Consider the following 21,371-nt stretch of genomic DNA (forward strand, 5'->3'; position numbering starts at 1 on the left):
GGCGAAGAAACTGGAGGTCATAGCATAGCGTGGTTCCCGGCCCACGTGAACGATATAACTAACCAAGCGGGTTGCAACCCTAACGAGCGGGCCAACTGCCTGGCTCGTGAATTCATGAACCGCGCCCGAGCTAACGGCCCGGCTCTCCCATAAGGTCGTCCCTTCAAATATACTCTTACCACCTATCACGAAATTACGTTGTATTACAGACACAGCAGGAGGAAATTCCCTACCCCCAGCCCGAAACTGAACTAAGGCTCAGGCCGTTACTTTAAGGCTCCTACAGACGAGATCCTACTTCACCCCCAGAGCGCTTAGTTGGATAGACCCGAACTTCCCGCAGGCGGGCTCCAAATGCAGTCATGCATGATGCGCCTTCGACCACGTACTCTGTCTGCGCCCGTACAACGCGGGATCCGAGCTTCAATGGACCCCAGACATGCTTGTCTGGGGTCCATTTTTTTAGGAAAATAAAACCGATTCTGATTCTGAATATAAGTCCAAGTGCGATGCCTTGCCGAAGAGGTCGGAATTCATGCACCAACTACAGGCCGTCCAGAGGGCCCGCAATGTCGCAGAGACGTGGCTCAAGTTAGTGGCTCACGACGGGGCACCTCCGTGCCCCGTCGTGAGCGGAGCCACTAACTTGATTGGGGAAATCAAGTTCCTCAAGACAATCCAATAAAGTTTTTGTCATGGTCACTGACTTTGGCGATGAGCAAATTGGCACTTTTTCTTCTATGTGAGTATTATGTTGCTATTTATGCTGCTACTTCGTACGCCATTGCACTACCATCTGAGATAACATGTGCAGTTGATGCAATCACTTCGGCTTGCCTGTTCTAGTCATAGCGCCTGTTTACAGTCAAATTATCCAGATTGTGAAGCTCTTCTGCCCATTCTCCCTATGCTAATCGGGGCTGGTTTGATAGTGGGTCGTCCCATTTTAGGATTTGATATATCCAAACCTTTTGTAGCAATTCCTTCGCTCTAACCGAAAATGGTGTCAAAGAGTCTCAAGAGTCGTATAGCCTCGCTGTAGCTTGCAGAGCCTGTACTTTCGAAAGTTATCTCATATAAATATACTCACGCCACGTAGTGCCTGGAATACTCAGCGCGTCTTCGACAAAGTTCCATGTCAGTCCGAAAAACTCTATTTGTCCCTCTTTTCTGATCCTTTGATTCAAATCTTCACCTTCTTCGTCAAATAGATTTCGTAGGTGCCGTCATTCGATGTCCATTTTCTCAAATTTGTCCCAGCTTTATTAAAAATAGCTCGTGCTTGTTTGTACACTTGAGAAAGTCGTCTGCTCCGAAAAACATCGTCGACATAAATTATTTGCCGGAGTTGCGCAACAACTAGGAAGTATTGCACTTCGACGTCCTCCGAATCTCGATGAATTGTGGCTGCGAGAAGAAAGCTACTTTGTGCAGTGCCAAATGTTACCCTCATCATCCGCCATGTCTTTATCTCCAGGCGTGGGGCAGCTTAACTGGGTATTTCTTCCCATCACAGAAAGCGCAGTACGTCTTACATCTCTGTCATGTTCGTGCATCACTATTTGCACAAATACTTTTTCTCCACATCCGCCGACATTGAATTCCGGTGCTGTCGAAAGTTCATCAGCAAACTTGTGATGTTGGGGTTCAGGTGGGGCCCATCTTCCAAGTTTTCATTGAGGTATTTTCGCGAGTTATGGCTTGACGATGCGTAAAGAACAATGCGTATCTTTGTCGTGGCTCTTTCTCTCTTGATCACTGCTTTTCGCGGCATATAACAGGCAAATTATTTCTGAATGTCTGATAATGCAGTTTCTCCGGAACGTTTTCTGCTACTTCTCTCTCGAACTAATTAAGGATAGCCTCGTCGTAAGCCTGCAGGTCATCGCGTTCTTTCTCACTCACCTGCATAAGGCTCCTAACTGTAATTGGCTTGTTGTCATCCTTCCCTTGTAGCCTCGCTTATATCTTCCTGCCTTGAACATAATGCTTTCTTTGACGCAATGTAGCACACGGTCATCGCTTGACTTTGTTATTGGTTTCTGGGCGATTCCAATGTTTTCCAAATCCCAGAAATATTGCAGTTCACTGACTATCGCATTAGGGTTGGCAGTGACCTCGAGGACTATACCCGACTAAGATTTCAGATGCGTAGAAGGAATATCTACAAGCTCTTGAATCGTCTAGCCCCCCCCCCATAATCGCTTCTATTACCGTTATTTTGGTTTAATCATTCCAATGCGACTTATGCTTAGTGTTTAACAATAATTGACTCTAATTATTCTCGATATCTCGAGAGCTGCGTTTTTATTGCCCGCCTTCGTAGTGCCATCAGGCAAGGAAAGACTTAGAGATCTTACAGTTTCTTGTATTACCCACGGTCGCGATGGCAAGACGCCACAGGATATTACTTCTATCTCGCGCGACTCCGTAGTGATGTGTTCTGTAGGGTCCTTCTTGATATTGGCTTTGACGACTTTCATGTCGAGTTCACTCTATACTCTCCTAAACAACCTCACAGTGATTCTATCCGATATTTTCACTTTGCAGTCTAGATTTCTCGAGAATTTCTCAATGATGAATGTCCTCTGGCGCCCATTCTCCAGTATAAGCAATCCGCAGCAACCGCTATCTTCTTCCATCTATGAAAAAGCTGGTTGCAGCAGTATGCACTTGGACTCGCCGGGCAGCTGCGCATCCATGTTCCAGGATTGCTGGTATCTAACTGCTCAACTTGGGCGCTCGTATTTAGGCGCTCGCCACCACTCCTTGGCTTTTGAGCCGATGACCCAGCCGTGTGTGGTCGACATGGATGTTGCGTGCCTTCCTTTGCACGCCTTGCAACGAACGTTGGCGCGGCACCTCTTCGCCGTGTGGCAAGGTCTCACGCATCTGAAAGATCTTCACTGCGGCTGCAAAGCTGCTTTCTTCTGCTCCAACGTTATGCTTCATCTGCAATCTTCAGCGTAATACCTAGCCATATTGCAGAAAATGCGCTTTTTTCAGCGCGGTGCTTCGAAGCGTGGACGTCCTTGTTCGTCTCTGACTACGTGATAACTGTTTCGCGTCGTAAGTCTCCTCGCGTGTCTCGTCTCCAGTGCGTATGTGGATGTTCGAGAACTCCATAGTTCTTTTAGACTGCGCGTGCTATCTGCTCATGTTAAGTCCGACCCCAAATGTTGCTGATCTGTGTCATTCTCCACTTCTTTCATCTTCATTTCTATCCTCATGCCCTCCGGTAGCGCAGTTTTCATGACAGGCGTTTAACTATGGAATAACTGTCCATTAACATCCCTAATGACTGCAAAGCTATTGTGCTTACTTGCAAAGTTTTGGGATACTTACTTCAATCCATCTATATCTTTGAAACTCCTCACTGCTTCCACATTTTCGAGATCTTTCATGTAGGCCTCTGTTAAATTATCTCGTCTCCTAAACGTTTCTTTCAAAATAGTGACTACCTGCTCGTAATTCGCCTCGTAGAACTGTAAGTCTTGTACTAGAGACGCTGCCTCTCCGTCGAGGGATGCCAAAAGGTAAATTTCTGTCTCTTTGGCATGTTCATTCTGTTGTGCACCGACGTCTCGAACTGATGGCAAACCCTTGGCCACGCTGTTTTTATTCCCTCAAACTTAATCATCCCAAGCCGTGGTAACTTAACTAACTCTTCTATGTCCGACAGGTGATTAGTACTTCGCGCTGTGCTCACTTAGCTTGTCACTATTTTTGTTGTTTCTTGTGTCACTTGCTCCAGCTCTCGGAATTGTTCTTCTAACTTGGTCGTCACGGCGAAAATCTTCACCTCATAGTGCAAAGCTCTCAAATTCTGTTTCAGTGTCATCCGGTTCGATGAGCAATTCTATCTGCGAGTCGACCTCGTTTAATGTCTTTTACACGATCTTCATCTGGTTCAGAAGCGACGTTACTTGCATTTCGTCGGCATCTTCTGCTATCTTCTTATCAGTTTCGCTATTAGGCGTAGTCACCTTTAGTCTAATATCTTCGCGCTTCATCCACAGAATTTCTCTGTTCATGTTTAGAACCGTGTTTAAAGAGTTCTTCCACGTGACAGTTCGGTGTTGAGCAAGACATCACTGTCCCCTTCTTCAACCCGTGGAAGCGAAAGATGCTGAAGGCGTCGCGTCTGTCTTCGGGTACGCTGTCTCTGGGTACCAGGTTTTTGAAGGAAAATAGAGACCACAGAACAGATTCGCCTTCAGTTTATTTCAAACACGGAAAAGAAAAAAAATAAAGCATGTCCCCGCCAACCTCTCTTTTTTTTGTCGCCTCCCAGCTCAATCTTCAATCTGTTTTCTGCATGAAATACGATTAGCTCAGCAATAAGCACAGATACAATGGTGCGCTGCATTACACAAATGTTTCTTTCCTTATTCTATATATCCGTTACTAGTTTTCTTGAACCTGGAAATGAAACAACATAGATTATTTGCAGACTCATTAAAGAATTGTAAACACCCATGCAGCCTGTCACAACCTCGTAGCTAAAGTGTCCAAAAGCGCAACAAAAGTTCCCGCCAAAATTAAGTAGGTGCCTGCTGTACCAGGTAGCGCAGAGCGCATTAGACGGGATGTAATTAGTTGGCGACGGTAGTGATTCCTGCCCATGGTTCAATTTCAATTTGAGGCCAGACGCGCTTGCCAGATTTAGCCTCCAAAGCTCAGTCTCTTCAGGACCCTGTCACCAATCCTCTTACTTCCTATTGCCATTTTCTTTGCTTTTCATAGCGCTGTTGCTTTTCAAACTGGGGCGCTATAACGTAAAACTATTCCAAACTTTTCTATTCCAATTCTGCAATCAGCCCTCCGCGATTGGTCAAAAACTTTTTTGGACCACCCCCACTTCACCTGTCTGTCACGCGACATCACCAAAACCGCGATAGCTCCCCATCTGATAATACATGTACCCATTGATTATGCATAATTTGACCGAAGAAAAGAAAAATAGTTATTTCTCATTCGACGCCTTTTCGCCATTAGCCCTCGGTTATTGGTCAAAAGTTCTCGGGCTGCGCCCACCTCACCTGTCTGTCATGCGACGCCACAAAACCGCAAAAACTCACGGCGTCAAAATCGCGTGTACGCTTTAAACATGCATTAATATGCCGAACAAAACTGATTTTTTTCTGAATAGCCGCAGGCTGCACGTTCCGAAAGGAATAAAAGATGGCTGCCGCCGATCGCTCAGGCACTGGCTACTCGCACCTGCCGGAGAGCTTGGGTTTAATTGCGTGTAATCAAACTTTTTGCGTGGCCGTGTAACGTTTTGGAGAACTTTCGGCACGTTTACAACCTCGTTCTGCCCACTTTTCTTTGCTGAGGCGATGGGGGCGAAATGCAAAAACACCCGTGTACTTATATTTAGGTACATGTTAAGAACCCCAGATGGTCGAAATTTCCGGAGTCCTCCACTACGGCATGCCTCATAATCAGAAAGTGGTTTTGGCACGTAAAACCCCATAATTTATCTTCGCTGAGGATCCGTTTCAGCGCCATTCTTAAGCTTCCATTGCATGCCGCCTCGATTGTCGACGAGCCACCGCAAGCTAAGTAAGAGAAAGCGGACCAATCGCAGACGGTGGCACCACCCTCTTCATCCGGTTATCTATTTTCAGTGCACTAGCTCGGCACCGTCGAATCCCTCTCCACTTGAGCGTGCTCCTCGCCTCTTTTGAGCCAATTAGATAAGACAAGCCGCTTAGTGGAGGCAATGTTATCCGTATTTCAAGCAAACTAAAGTGACCTTCTATGAAAGAGGAGAGCGTTTGATTGGTTTGCTCCGACGACCCTGCGGATTACTGCCCGATGCTTGCGTCGGCGGTTACGCATATTTGACGTCAGGAGATTGGAATAAAAACATATTGGAATAGTTTTACGTTATACGGTCCCTGCAATGAAAGACAAACGGAGGGAATTCGTGAATGATATTCGAGTGTTAGCAGAATTATTACGTGGACACAAGAGCGAAATTTCCAGAGAAACGTGCGCAGTCTTTCAAAATAGGGCAATAAAATGAAGTCACTCTAAAATATGAAAAAAGTGCGTCGCGCCGTTAATTCTAACTTCCTGCTATGATTCAAGGCCCATGAGCGCGATTTTGTGCGCGACAGCGACGAGCGATGGCTTCGAGCGACGGATGGGGCCGTCGCTTGAACAGACCGCTCGGTCTTGTCGTGCGACCACTCGGTTTTGCAAATCTAGAATTCGCCGCTCGTCGCCCGGAAGTGCTATGAGTGACTAGCCAATAGCGCGAACCCGGAACTAGATGTACATAACTCAAGTACTTACGATTGTCTCACGGAGAAAGCAAACGACTGAATTTTTATATGTGCAAGGATAAGAACCTACTGCAAGATTTTCAGAGATATTTTATACTGCTTTTTATAGTAAAACACATCAACTTAGGTTAATAAAGCACGCGTCACGCTAGTTTCGGCGCCTATATTGCTTCCCTTATACCGGCAACACTGGGGAGACGTCACTCGAAGTCATCGCTCGCATGGGGTACGACTTGTAGGCGACAAGCGAACGCGACAGCCATCTCTACCGCGTCGCTTTTCGCTTTCGCGCGCAAGATTGCTTGCATGGGGTTTATACTTAATTCCATCGGTTGCGACATCCAATTTTTTTCACTTTCTTTTCTCTCGTTTGTTTTCTTTGTCAACTACTGGTTTAGATATGTTAGTTTTAGGGAATGATTTCCTCATTTTTTCGCGTATCTCACTGTGAACCCACTTTTTTTTATTTTCGAGGCTTAATTTTTTTATTTTACACATAAATTACTCCGGGTTTCTTCGGTACTCTTCGCGGTCACTTAAGTTTTAACCTTGCACTGTCACTTTTGTCTTTCAATCACGCTCTGGTGAGGTACAGTGGTTTTTCATCATTTTATTTTCCTTGGCCCGCTCTAGAGCGGCTTGCCTGCGTCCAAGAACTTTTACGTCTTACAAAAGTTTACTTCACAAAGAGAAAGACAACTTTTAAATTGAATTCTATATCTTTGGTCGATGACGCGCAAGTGTTTTGCAATTGCATTTTAGCTAAACGATAGCTCTATGATCTTCCGTGTTTGTATCAATATAAGCAGTGTTTAAAAAGACAGGAAATTTTGCTGCGAATATTCCTAAATGCCAATTTTTTTTTTTTTTGCTTACGTGCTAAGCTTGCGCGCTGTCCCTTAAACTGCATCAGCAAGTAACCTAGTAGCCGCAATACGATGTAGCTAAGAAACATAATAATTCCTGATATTAGTATAAGATATCCAATGTAAACACTGCCGGTGTTAACTTAGGAAAATTTGACTCATGAAAGTGAAAAGTACCCGCAACTAAAACCAAAATACGACTGCCAACAAAGCAGTATATCTACTTTGAGAGTCGCTTTTCATAGAATCTGCCTGTTAGAAAGCTAGATATTGCTGCTGAACGTGGTCCTGTTATGTTAGAATGGATGAATTTTTGAGTTTTGCATGACATAACTACGATTTGATTATAAGGTACGCCGTAGTGAGGGACTTCGGATGAATTTTGACTTCTAGGGGATGTTTAACGTGTCCTAAATGCGCGGGATACGGGTGTTTCTTGCATTGCGCCCCATCAAAATGCGGCCGCGATTTGATCTCGCGACCTCGTACTTAGCAGCGCGACACCATAGCCGCTAAGCAACCGCGGCGGGTTTATGTTCGAATGATCAAGGAGAAAGAAATCGCAGTTTCACGGAAAGCCGAAGAATCGATTGCTATAACAAATACAGACAGTTACCAAAGTATGGATATTAGTTTTATCGGCCGTATAAACTTGTAAACATTCGCTTACTAACTAAATTAACAAGCATGCTGTCACATGCAAACAAGCAAATATTGACGCATCACCCTCAATGACCGCGCACACTCGCTGTTAGAACGCTGGAGTGAGGAAGCGCGGCAGCAGCAGCGAGCAAATTGACTTTCGTGCTGCCTCTCGCTTCAACGCGAACTGAGCGACGATAACACAGCGCACAGAAAGATATCAAGCACTCGGTGCGCTCTATCACCATCGCAGATCGCTTTCAAGGTAGAACTCGCACGGCTCCGCCATACGTAGTGGCCACCAATGTAGAACGCCTCCCCCCCCCCCTCCACACTCTACCACTTGAGGCTGAATAGTTGAAACTTGGCAAGTTCTCGAAACTCAGCAAGTTTCCAGAAACATCTATTTCGCCGCAACTGCCCAGATGCAAGATAATGCTTTCAAAGCCATGGTGTCACGCTGCGTACTGGCTCGGATGTTTCTGTGCCATATCAAATACGGAAGCTTGGCCTTTATTTCAATTTTTCTTGATTGAACTGTTGCTACGAAATTAACAGCAACGTTGTGTTGAAAGGGCAGTTCATCAGGCTAAAGTTATTTATAGCGCCGATCTTTAACTGTTCTTTTAACCTCTCAGAAGACCTTAGGTATTCTTTGTGGTCCATATCCGAAAACTCGCCCCAGAGTTGTCGCTTCGAAGTTTATTGGTGCTAGTGTGCGCCATTCTGTTTGCCGAGCCTAAGTGGAAATGAGGCAATGTAGAGGTGTCATAAAGCGGCACGCGGCGCAGTGGCATCAGCTTCCCGCGTCAGGGGGTAGCTGCGCGTGCGTATATACATGCTAGCCATCACGCATCGGTGCTCAGCTAAAACGATTCACGGGCGCCTTCAGATCGCAGTCACCCATATATCACCGTGGTAGCATAGTGGTTATGACGTTTCATGGCTGAGCTCATGGTTGCGGGTTTGATGCTGCCTGCAGAAGCCGCACCTCGATAGGGGCTAGTTGAAGGAAATGATGCACGTGCGCTTACATTTACGGGCACTGCAAAGAGCATTACCTGGTCAAAAAGAATCATGAGACCCCCCACGGGGCCCCTCAAATCAGATCGAAGTTTTCGAACGTAAAACCCCAGAACCTGACGTTTTAGACATCAATTTCCGTGGCTCAAGGGCCGTTGCGTTAAGCGCCTAAGCAGGAAGTCATGCTGTCAATTCCTTGCTATAGCGACGGCATTCTGTAAGGGGTGACAACACGCAGAAAAAAGAACGCCTGTGTACCAATGTAGAAAATACCGGGCGCTCAAAATTAAACTGAGTGGTTCCTTGGCACGCTTCCGCAATCTGGACGGTGATAATGTGGCCAATGCTTATTGAATAATCTATAAAGATTAGATGTGCGCAAGCAGGATGCACCAGCAGCAGACAAATTTACGCCAAGAAACGTAAATGTTACGTAAGTAGGTAGCCAGCACAGCATCATGTGTCGTCTTTCTCTGTGTTTCGTGTTTAACGTTCTTTACTCCAACAATATGCGCTGACTACCTTAGCTATTCGGGTTGTTGCTGTTAGGTAGTGCCGCTGGAAATCCTTGCGAAGACATCAAAATGTTAACGTTGGAGAGGGTCGGAAGAACGCCGACCTCATTTTAATGGCAAAATAAAACGAAAGCGGCTATGCCCTTATCGAATAAGCTTTTCGCTCAAAAGTGCTCTTTGTCGTCGTCGTCCGCCTTCGCTAATGTTGTTTCCAGCGTCATGACTGGCTGCAATGTTAGCCTACGAAAAATTCAAGCGTAATGAGTTTCTTGTAATAGCGGGCCAGAACTCTGAAAATATTGTACTCTCTGCCGAGATGCGCCTTGTGCATCGACGTATGTTTCATCTCACACAGCGTCCTGCACAACAAATTACACAAAGTTTTCAAAAAATACGGTTTATAAAGTACCACCGCACTTCTGGATGCGGTAAAATGAAAAGTCCATGTGCCCAGCGTGGCATGAGCCATTGTTCGGTAGCTCAGTAGCCGCTCAACCTGCAGCAACAACACGTCGAAGTACTGGTGACAAGCATCAAATATCACAAGCTATGCTATTTTTTTTTTTTTTGCTAATCTCTGCCAGACAATTTCCAGACTATTTGTGTGCCACGACGATGGTCACACAAATAGTTTCACGATAAATAGATGGCTGTTTCAGAACTCTTCTGATTGATTTATTAGACGGGTAATTATGTTTTCTGAAACGTAGACTCGGTAGTCCTTCTGTTGGACTTAGTTCGTGGCTCGGGAAGTTCCGTGAAGACGACAGTGGTCTATGCGTTGTCCCCGTGCTACAGCGCTGTGCGTCGTTCCCTCTGGCTGTTCGCCATCTGTTTTTCTTGTGTACGTGAAAACCACAAGCATCAACGAAAAGAAGAGGAAATAGGGGTAGGTTAGCGAAGAGCGACGGGCCATGTGATTCATACACCGGGCACTGTATATACGTTTCTTTTTTCGTTGCAGTAAGCTGACGCTGTGACATTGTACATAAAAAGTGGTACGGTGTATGGTAACGTCTGTATAAGACTGGAACATCAAAGTCGATGCCGTAAAGCCGTTAATGCCAACATTCATCTCTCTGTCTAGCCTGGATCGACGCTTAACACGCACGATCAGTATCTGCTGGGATACGTCGCATGCCTCGTTTGGCCATCGTTGCCGGAAATTCTATGACTTTTAGAAAATTTGGTATCCAGAAGAAGTAAAGCCACAACAGGACGCAACAGGCATAGTTTATTTGCAGCCTAATATGTCCACGAGTTTCGCTAAGTCTTCTGCCCTTTTTAATGCAGGTGGTTGGGAACGTTCGCTTTCAGTGTGATCAACAAGAATGAACTCGGAAAACTCATCTCCGATATACTTCCTTGCACAGCCACAAGTCAGCGCCTATGAAGGGCCAATTAGAGGCAAAAGCTTCAACATCATGCGTTTGCACTTGGCACTTTTTTAGAGCATCGTTTGGCATCATGAATGCATTCAAACACCAAGTGCCCAGCGTGGCATTCAAACATCCCCTGTGCAAAGTCAAATCTCCCGTGCGGTTTCAGATAAATCTACCACAATCTGACCAAAAAGTACATGCATTCTTCGCAGCTCTGTTTGATTGCAGGTTGCACCACTACGTTAGTTTCCGCTCACCTTTGCTTCAGATACCATAAATGCCCTTATTAGGGGAAATTTGTATCAAGGTGGCTGCAAGTTAATTACAGCAAAGGCTAAAGCAAAATGGAGATGAGAACAGAAAATACTATCTATGCAGATTTCAGTTGAATCTGTAAAACAGTAAAAAAAGAATTGGTAGATTCCTCCCCTCAGCGCTCCTTTTTACTGCGCTGCATGTACTGTCGGGCATGGTTAATTGCGCTTTTTTGTTATTTGAAATAGTGCTGTCTACCTGGCTTTTATTTTATTTACACTTACAATAAGGCCACCGCAATTAACGGCCAAACCATGATATCCAACAAGAACAACGATTACGATGGGCTGCTCGAGCAATAAATTTAGTCCGCAACGTTGATCTGGCGAGGCGGAACTCGCAATCCAATTGTCTCAGCCAGGATGCCATTAGCTGTTGAATGACAACCGAGGCCCAGTCTCACTCTATAGCACGAAACACCTCGCGTGAGTCTTATCGAATGGCATGTGAGGCACGCCTATTATGAAAACATCTGTTCTGATGGGCTCAGGATAAAGAACAACTCTCCTGTCACCCATTATAAAAGACCATTTCATGACGCAAACCTTTCAATTGTCTGCGCTTCAGGATCAGCTTAGATTCAGGTACTTTATTCCTCTATCATTATTTTCCTGTTTCATTAGGTCAAAAACTTCGTTTCCAGCCGCATTTAGGTTTAGGTTACGGGTTCTGTTCGACACCATAATTTGTTCAATGTTTGCAGGTTACTTCCAATTGATCTTGCAATTTATTTCTGCACTGCGCATTACGCCAGGGCTTAAGTGCGCAAAGGTTTTCGTTTGTAAGCCCTTTTCGCCATTGACCAGCCGCCTTTGCTGACAATACGCTCATCACCGTGACTGGCTACAAATTCTTCTTAGGTGCAATTTTAGCTCAAGAGCTTGTAATGAATACAACCCCAGGTTTTCCGGTGTAACGACGTGTTGCATCAATTCAGACGTGCCTGCAACTGAACGTGCTTTCTGTGGCAAACGTGCGCAGGCCGTGGAGGCATCGTCGCGACCCCTGCGCAGTCGTTTTGAGCGCCAAACGTTCTTCCGGCGCGTGTGCTTCCTGGCGTGCTCCCGGACTCCCAACCAGGCACCGGCGGCAGGGGAGCTGCCGCCCCGGCTGCAATGCAACTTGGGTGTCCGTCACACGCGCCTCTTCCACGCCGCCTTCTTCTGTAACCCGCGGCGTCGCCTAGCCCGAGCCGAGGTCTGCCAGCTCGTGTGAAGGAGTAGACGACCGCGGCGGTCGAGGAGGACATACCAGCCCCCCCACAAGACACTGGCATCAAGAAAGGGAGACTGTCAGTGCCGTGGCTAACAATAACCGGAAGCTCGACTAATTTTAAGGGCCTTACGGATTGCCACTGGTTGTTCATTTATGTACTTGTATCGGCTGTTACGTGTGCATATTTTTCTACCCCATCGCCAACAGCAGCCGGGGCAGTGGAACGAAAAAACAATTGTATCGTTTGAGGAACCGCAAATGACGTCGCGTTCAAAAGTGTAGCCCGGTCCGTGCCGCTGTACGGAAATTGATCAATATGAAATCTCCCGCATAATATAGTACGCTAAATGTAATTGCATGTGGGGCTCGTCGCATAATTAATCCGGAATTTATGCTACCGCTCTCTACTGCAATAGTACATGCAGTCAGCGTTCTCGCTTAGGCCTATTCATTGTTCAGTTATGCATGCAGTGTTCCCAGGAAGATAATCATAATATTACACGGTGGTGAAGGGAGAAAAATGGTTGCAAATTAACGCATAGCGTGAAATCTAAAGATATAAGGAGCAATACCAACAAGAAAAAACAAAGAAAAAGCGTACCACAGGAGAAAAAGAAATGATGGCTGTTAAAGATTGAGTGCCAGCTGGGCAATTAACATTTTAGGGTGTTGTTGCGCAATTATGCCACAGTTAACCAACAACGAGCAATGGTAGCCGATTCTGCCATTTGATGACGAAAATAAAGAACATGGTTAGGGAAAGAAAATTTGCACATTGGGAGGCATGGCGAAGTGCTCCCTTCCTATTCGCGATCTTTTCCTAATCAGGCAGAACGTACCTAGTTCATGGATATGATCACCGTCGAAGGTGGATTTAAATATTGGACAAGTAGTTACTACGGCAAGAGAATACCTGTGCTGCTGGAGTTCCTGCTACCCTTCATTAATATTGCCTGCACTGGGCAATATATGAAGCACGTGTCCATGAAGAAGTGTGCTACCGACTTGCTGAGACTTCTGTCGTTGAAAGCTTTATTCATCTAGCATTCATACATAAAGAAGTAACAATTATTCTAGCATTAGATGGTTGCCTACTTCATTATTATATAAGATATCACAAATAGCCTTAGGCAGAAACTGTGGGATATAAATTCTAAAATGAATTCAACTCCAACTCCGAGGGCGAGAAAATATTCCCGTGCAATGACACCAACTTGAAATCGCTCCTCACTACGCAGACAGAATGGCGAAACTGGGGGCCCTATAACGTAACAATATTCCAATATGTTCTTATTCCACTCTGGTCACGTCAGATTTGCGTAACTACCGACACAAGCATCGAGCGGTGAACCGCAGGGTTGTCTGAACAGACCAATCAAACGCTCTCCTCGTTTATAGGAGTTCACTTTTGTTTGCTTTAAAAATAAATAGCATTGCCTACACTAAGTGGCTTGCCTTATTTGATTGGCTAGCAAGAGGCAAGGAACACACGCAAGTGGATTGGGATTCGATGGGGCCGACCCAGCGCATTGAAAATCGATTACCGGATGAAGAGATTGCTGCTGGCGTCTGCTATTTGTCCACTTTCAATTGCTTAGCTTCCGGCGGCAGGTCGAAAATCGCGGCGGCATGCAACGGGAGGTTAAGAACGCCGCTGAAATAGATACTCAGCAAAGAAGAGTTGCAAAGCGAGGTCGTGAACGAGCCGAAAGTACTCAAAAACTCAAAAAAGCAAAAAAGTTTTATAGTACGCAAATAAACCCAAGCTCTCCGGCAGGTGCGAATAGCCAGTGCCTGAGCGATCGGCGGCAGCCGCCTTTTATTCCTTTCGGAACGGGGCAGCCTGCGGCTGTTCAGAAAAAAATTTTTGTTTTGTTCGGCATAATAAAGCATCTTTACGCGTACACGTCACTTTGACGCGGTGAGTTTTCGCGATTTTGTGACGTAGCGTGGCAGGCAGGTGAAGTGGGTGTAGCCCGAAAATTTTTGACCAATAGCCGAGAGCTGATGGCGAAGAGGCGTCGAATCAGAAATAACTGTTTTTCTTTTGTTGGGTCATGCATAATCAGTGCGCACACGTCATATCAGATGGGGAGCTATCACGGTTTCCGTGACGTCGAGGCACAGCTAGGCGAAGCGGGGGTCGTCCAAAAAGGTTTTTGACCAATCGCGGTGGGCTGATTGCAGAATTGGAATAGAAAAGTTGGGAATTGTTTTACGTTATAGCACCCCTGGTTGACGCGTGGTTAGTGCCGCGCGGGCCACGAGCACGCAGGGACTGACCGACACGTACCGTCACTTGCTTAGACGAACAGGGAATGACCGTCCTTTATTGGGCCCGAACATATGTAGAGACGGACACACACAGGTCACAGAGGGCGCCACACTCTGGTGGCAGCCTAACAAACCGGGCTTAACTGTGGCGACCTCTACATCTCCCCCCTTGAAGCATTGGAGGTTAGACGGGAGAGATTCAGGAAGCCAAACGCGTCAAAAGTTTCACAAGTTCAAACGGCACGGCAGAACAACAGGCCGGCCGTAACGTGTTCGTGTCACACCGTCACTGCGGTCCCTGGCTGCAGGGGACTGTTGCACGGACTGTCCGAGGGGGACCGTTGATTCCACGATGTTGGCAGGCTGAGGTTCCTGACAGCGAACTTGCTGCAGTGGTGGTGGTTCCTCTCCGGAGGCAGTAGGCCCAAAAGGCACTAGGTGACGCCGGTTGCACTGTAGGGTGCCACCTCGCTCTGTTTCGACCACGTAGCTTCTTGGTCTTTGCCCCGGACTGAGGACCGCAGCCTCCACTTGATCAGGTCGCACCCAGACACGCTGACCTATTTGAAGTGGCGGTAAGTCTCGAGCTCCATGATGCCTGTTGTAGTCGTCGGCCTGCTTCTGCTTGTAAGCCACATCCTTGGCGACGACGTCTTTCGTTGGCGGCCAGTTGGGACGTAGCTATGAGCAGGGGCGTAGCCAGGGGGGGGGGAGGGGCTTATGGGGCTTCAGCCCCCCCCCCCCGAAATTCTTTCGTGCTGTCATGCGCCGCCGACCAAAAAAACTCCCGGCGCCGCAAATCATGCTCGATTTTGTCTAGAATGACCTTAATTCACGCTCGAAAAGACATTTTAGCGCGAACATTGCCAAATCGGGCTGGATTTCGCGGCAACGCCCATGCTTCGGGAGTCACATATCGCAACGCAAGGAGCCCCACCGAGCACAAAATTTCAAGGGCGCTTTGATGGCAAGCGGGCTCGTCTCGGCATCTCGCGGAGGCCGCGGAATCTACGGAGCGCTTGGATTTCAAGTCTCAAACTTTGTGGGTATAAAGTTCTCATAACATTTTGATGCGAAAGGTGCATTGACATTTCCAAAGTCGTGCTTTATATCTTCAATTACGGAACTTTGTGGGTTTAAAGCTGTCGTAAACATTTGACGCCAAAGGTGCACCGACTTTTCTAAAGTCGCACATCGGGCCACACAACGAGACAAGCCAAATCAACATACTATCAGACAAGTTGACAAAGCATGCAGCGAGGTCTGATGAGACAAAGCGTTGTGGTGGTTCATTCGTGCCGTCAGGTCAGAGAAAAGAATATGAACATTTTTTTTCCACCTGCGCCAAAGCATCCATGTCAAGACACTAAATCCACCATTGTAACTAAGTTCTTATTTATTTTTCTACCTAGACTTTTATTCGCGAGGATACATTGAGCCTCTTTCTCTTTTTTTTTCTTTTGTTCTTGTAACCCGCGGGCTGCCGATCCAGCCAGAGCGCATGCGTTTTTCTCGTGCGGCATCGACAACCACGCTGCGCACTAGGATGCGCGTTCGTTTTTCTCTGGCCGACTGCATTTTCGCATGGCAGAGTTTTGGACACTTTCTGGCTAGCAGACGAGAAAAAGAAACAATGCATAGTCACTCGCCGCCAGGACTGCGGGGACTCGACAGATTGCAACGCGTTCGCTTGAGCGCAACCTCCCCGGAAAATTTTGTCTCGCCGGTGTAGGATATCGAGCAGTATATGCGTATGGTTTTCTGTGGACCAAGCGTCACACGTTTTCTTCGATATTCCTTCGGTAGCCACACTAGGTGCCCAAAGTAGGCATTCGATTGTAGCCAACATGCTTTCCTTTGCGTTATTCTATTTCGCCGCCCCACGCCCCAAAAAAGAAAAGAAAGACATTGTTGCGGCACAGCGAATTGTCGCATGGTGAAAGTTCGATTTTGTTACTTCTTTTGCGGAAAGTAATGGGCCACAGGACGCTTCAGTTGCCGGATACTATTATATTATTGCAATAGCAGCTATATGAAGACTCCAGGCGCATTCCTGCCGTTGCCCTCATGTTCCGTATAAATAAAGGCCAAGGGCGATAACATCGTGACCGCGCGCCGCATGCTCTATGTGCGAATGAAAGCGTGGGGGGGAGGAGGAGGGGCTGAGCCGACGATGAGTCTTGTGTGCGCAAGGGAGAAAAGCGGGGAGGAAGCGCGCCGCCTTCCGTCGCACGCGATACATTTTGGGAGTGGAAGCAGGGGGGGGGGGGGGGGTGCTGTGATCTGTGAATCTGTGGTTGCGCAACCTGTTTATTTGCCTTGTTTGACGCATTATATATAGTGACTTTTTCTTAGGTACGTAGATTTATTGGAGACTTATACGTATATTTAAATATCTTGTGGCGAGGTTTTGTGTATATGCGCAATGAACTTTGTTTCCAGTGACAATTTTTTGCCCTGTATCAAGCTGTAGCTTCACATTTGTATATTCCATTGTATCTTCGCATTTCTAATGTACGAAGGCAAGTCAAATGAAAGTGAGACAACCCGCACCGCGCAATAATGGTTCGGTTCATTATTTTCGAGGCATGCGCGTAGCACATACGCATTTCATTTACAAGTGACATGCAGAGGTGAGGTTAAATGTTCTTGAATGCTCTCATACACTGGGTTGAACATGGTTGCGTGACATAATGGACACTCCAAAAGTTGAACAGCTTGGTGTCATGAGGTTTTTGATAAATGAAGATGTTTCCCAAAAAGAAATTATTCACCGTATGGCTGCCGTATGCGTTGAACATTGCGTTTCATTGGCCACTGTGAAGCGTTGTAGCAAACTGTTCAAAGAACATGAAAGCTACAAAGACGATCCATGGCCGGGCCAAAGCCACCGTGCAATCACCCCCAACACAATTGAAAAGGCCGTGGATGCTCAGTGGCTATGGTGTTGGGCTGCTGAGCACGAGGTCGCAGGATCGAATCCCCGTCATGGCGGCTGCATTTCGATGGAGGCGAAATGCGAAAACACCCGTGTACTTAGATTTAGGTGCACGTCAAAGAACCCCAGATGAGGGTGACGCCTTTTTGTCTGCAATTGTGACCGGGGATGACTCATGGTGCCGCTGCTACTAGCCTGAAACATTACGGCAAAGCTTACAGTGGAAACATTTGAATTCACCACTCACAAGGAAAACAAAGGCCGTCATTTCTGCCGGAGAAGTGTTGACTTCTTTTTAGATCGTTAGGGGCCATTACTGATCGTATTTTCTAAACCTGGAGAGACTCTAAATCGTTTCAGATATTGTGAAAGGTCGTATCGGCTGCGTGTCGCAATCAAGAACAAACGAGGTAGAAAATTGAGCATTGGGAACATCTTGCTTCACGACATTGCCCGTTCCCACGTCGCTGATGTGGTTAATACAAATCTGGCAAAGTTCACGTGGGAAACGCTGCAACATCCCTCATGCAGCCCAGACTTGTTGCCTTGCGTCTTCCACATTTGGTAAAATTTAAAGAAACTGCGCAAGTGAACCAGATTCGTGTCGGAAGAAGACGTATAGTCATTTACAGATTTTTGAGGCAGCAATCCAAGGAGTTTTATGAGACGGGAATAACCCGACTCGTTAGTAGGACAAGTGTCTAAATACTCATGGTGACTACATTTAAATAAAGTACCCCGTGTGTCATATATTCGCATTGTCTCACTTTCATTTGACTCGCCCTCGTATATTTTGCAGAACTCCTGCTTTTTATAAGTGCTCTCTGTTGCGACTATAATTTCCGAGCAATTACTCGCAATACACAACCGGTGACAGCTGCTCCTGCGCAATACATTCTAACAAAGGACAGCGTCATTGAGATTTTCCCCTGGTCGTTGCATATGTGTGAAAATGTAAACAAGGTTGTTGAATGACATTATATATATATATATATATATATATATATATATATATATATATATATATATATATTGATCCCTCGACTAATTCTATAAGGGGAGGCCGAGCTGCAAAGTGAGCCCCCCCCCCCCCGAACGAAATTTCTGGCTACGCCACTGGCTGTGAGTCTTGCTTTGGGGCTCTGGTTCTGAGTTGACGTCCCATCAACAGCTGGGCTGGACTAAAGCCGTCGACTCCTGGAGTATCCCGATAGCTGAGCAGAGCCAGATAAGGATCCTTTGACTTGCAAAACAGATTCTTGATAGTGCGCACCATCCTCTCCGCCTCTCCGTTCGATTGAGCGTAGTGTGGACAGCTGGTCCTGTGGTTAAAGCCGTATGACGCTGCAAACGCCGCGAACTCTTGCGACGAGAACGGTGGGCCGTTGTCTGACCTGACTTCTTGCGGGATTCCATGGCGGGCAAAGATGGATTTGAGAGCGTCGATGACTGCCTGAGCTGTCGTGCTCCTCAGGGTCACCACTTCAGGATACCTTGAGTAATAGTCCACCACCAGGATGAACGTCTGGCTGTTGAGGTGGAACAAGTCCACTCCAAGGAATTCCCAGGGATGTCCATGTGGGGCCTTGGAGAGTAGGGGCTCGGCAACGTTCACGCGGGTGGAAGCGCACTGTTCACAGTTGGCAACGAGATAGGCGATGTCTGTCGAGATACCGGGCCACCAAACTGACTCCCGAGCTAGGGCCTTGGTCCTGTTGATGCCCTGATTACCTTCGTGCAACAGCGTTAAGACCGCTTGCCGAAGGGACGATGGGATGACTATCCGGGCGGCGCCTTTCAGCAGAACACTGTCGCAGACAGGGAGCGCGTCGTCCACAGAGGCGTACTTCTAGAGGTGCAGTGGTATCTTGGTCCTTTGTGGCCAACCATGCTGGCAGTAGGAAGCGACGGCCTTGCACTCGCCATCGGACTCTTGTGCCTGCCGCACGTCTTTAGCGCTGAGTGGCAAGGCTTCCGACGTGCAGCCGACTACCTGTGCTGCAAAAAGTTTGATGGTGTCTAGAGGAGCGGGTGGCTCGTAGGTGATGCGCGACAACGTATCGGCTGTGGCTAGCAGCTTTTCTGGTACGTGCAGCATACGGAACTGGTATCGCATGGTCTTCAGTCGTAGTCTCTGAATACGAGGCGGCAACATGTCCAGTTCCATCTTGCCGAGCAGTGAAACGAGTGGCAGGTGGTCACTCTCGACGTCGAAGGGGATGCCACGGACGAACTCATCGAACCTTTGGACAGCCCACGTCATTGTCAATGCTTCTTTTTCAGTCTGGCTGCAACGCTGCTCGGTCTCAGTAATTGACCTCGAAGCGAACACGACTGGGCGGCGCTCTCCAGAGGGTTGCGTCTGTAGCAAGTCTGCGCCGAGTCCGAATGCGCTTGCGTCTGCAGACACCGTTGTAGCGTACGACGGGTGGTACTTGGCCGTGCACCTGTCTGACGTCAAGAGATCCTTGATTTTCTCGAATGCTGCCTTTTGCTCGTGCTGCCACACCCAACTCGCAGACTTATTCAGTAAGGCTCTGTGGGCGCTGTGACGTCCGAGATGTGTGGCAGGAACCTGGCAAGATGATTCACCATTCCGAGCAGTCTTCTAACGCCAGCGACGTCCGTTGGAGCTTCCATGGCTTTGACTGTTTCGACCTTGCCCGGATCTGGCCTGATGCCCTGTGCTGAGACGACGACTCTGAGGAAGGAGACCTCGGGTACCCAAAAACGACACTTGTGCTGGTTCAATGTGATACCTGCTTTTGCAAGGCAAGATAGCACTTGGCTCAGTCTGGCGTCATGTATCTGGCGGGTGCGTCCAAAAACCAAAATATCGTCTATCATATTGGCGACTCCTTCTTGGCCCTCCAGGATTCTTGCCATCTGCTTTTGGAAGTACTCTTGTGCGGAGGTGATGCCAAAGGGGAGCCGGCAGAAGCAGTATCGGCCATATGGGGCGATGAATGTCGTAAGCTCTTGGGAGTCGTTACAGAGCTTCACCTGGTGGAAGCTTGCGGTCGCGTCTAGCTTCGAAAAAACTGTTGCATCGCCGAGGAGGGCAAGGACTTGCTCGACAGCTGGTAGAATATGTCGTTCCCGGAGGACGACCTTGTTCAGTTGTGTCAAGTCGACGCAGAGGCGGTAGGAACCATCACCTTTCCGGACGACGACGAGACCCGAGCACCATGGTGTTGGCTTGTCGACCCTACGGATCACGCCTGCGCTTTCCAATTTGTCCAGCTCGCGGCGGACAATCTCGAGCAGCGGGATGGGGATCCTGCGAGGTACGCTTAGCGAGAAAGGTACGGCATCGGGTTTCAACCGGATGTTGTATTCGTCCTTGAGAGTGCCCAATCCATTGAACAGCTCGGCGTGCAGCGTCGCTTTTGAAGTCTTAAGTTGGTGAAGAAATCGAACTACTTGGAGGGCTTGGAGCGCTGGCAGTCTCAGAAGAGGCACAGTGAGAGACTGTATCACGTAGAGGCGCTGACAGCTTGTTTTCCCTTGCCACCGAAGTCGTGCCACATACGAGCCCAGCACGCGCAGTGGCTGTCCTCCCGGGCCAAAGAGCAGAGTGTCCACTTGGTCGAGTTTGGCGGGCAAGGTAGGAAAGTCGCTGGGAACGACAGATACTTCGGCTCCGGAGTCGACCTTGAACTGCGCTGTGTAGTCGTCAATGGTGACGTCGACGAACTTTGCCGCGGCGGGCGTCGCGACGGCGTGCAGGTGAACGGAGCTGAGCTTGTTCTGCTTGAACTTCCGCGAGCGGCATACTTCGGCAAAGTGGCCCTTCTTTTTGCAGAAGTTGCAGGCGGAGCGTCGGGCCGGGTAGTCTGAACGTCGATGAGGCGCGCGGCCGCAGAATTCACATGTGGACGGCTCGCGTGAGCGCTCTGCTTGCG

This window comes from Dermacentor variabilis, chromosome 5 (genome assembly GCF_050947875.1).
Source record: "Dermacentor variabilis isolate Ectoservices chromosome 5, ASM5094787v1, whole genome shotgun sequence".
Classification (NCBI taxonomy): domain Eukaryota; kingdom Metazoa; phylum Arthropoda; class Arachnida; order Ixodida; family Ixodidae; genus Dermacentor; species Dermacentor variabilis.